Source organism: Amblyomma maculatum, chromosome 2 (genome assembly GCF_055883805.1).
Source record: "Amblyomma maculatum isolate TAMU_Amacu chromosome 2, ASM5588380v1, whole genome shotgun sequence".
In the NCBI taxonomy this organism is placed as follows: Eukaryota; Metazoa; Arthropoda; class Arachnida; order Ixodida; family Ixodidae; genus Amblyomma; species Amblyomma maculatum.
This window is the reverse complement of record NC_139345.1, coordinates 135,179,134-135,180,005: the sequence shown is the minus strand read 5'-3', so window position 1 is coordinate 135,180,005 and position 872 is coordinate 135,179,134.

Sequence of the window (872 nt, the reverse complement as noted above, 5' to 3'; positions counted from 1 at the left end):
TCTTCACGTACGCTTTTGTCTACCTATTTACAATCTAGCGATCAACAATTTACAATAGGTTGTATTGGTTTTGGTGTTTACGAGAAGAACATTAACAAGATAGAGTTCGCACATATTGTACTACCAGCACTATATTGCCTTTTGCAACAGTGATGTAAGACTATTATGTGCTTTATAGAATCGCCAGAAAGCAGAACTGATAAGAACATCTTAAAAAGAATTTTAATTGTAAAGTTGTCTTAGTTTTATCGATTTTTTTCAAGGAGCCTAAACACAATAAAGTACTATTGTTTTCACCGCACCAAATCAAAGGAGGCTTTTGGCAGAAATACTTGATAACATTTAGGAGGAACCAGTTGCTTTTTCGCAAGCGTAGGAATATGGTGTCGTACAGAAGAACTTTCCTTCTGTTCTGTAAGCTTCAGCTGATATTCAAAACCCAGCATAATAAAGATATCCATTTTGGAATCAGCATAACTTAAAACAGAAAAGCGTTAACGAGTGCGGTGGGATATGTCACAAGTCTACGTGACGCAGTCGAGTTAAACGGCGGACAGCTGATAGATGCCAATCCGGGCAGTGACTGGTGTACGAGTTGCAGGGCATCATGATGTCACCTGAAAACACCTAATGCTATGGTTCTGTTCCTATGGGATGGAGATCGCAGACGATATGACCTAGAACAGACTGGTCGATGCAGCAGTAAAATACAAAAATTGTGGGAGAGAGACACTTAAGCCTTGGTTTTAAGGGTATGGCAGAAAAAAGTTAGTGGGAGCCATTAGTGGCTCTTCATTCAATCCTCGTTTGCCTATATAAACTTTATCAGTCGCCTAATTGCTATCCTCTAATTTGTGCCAGGATCATCCATC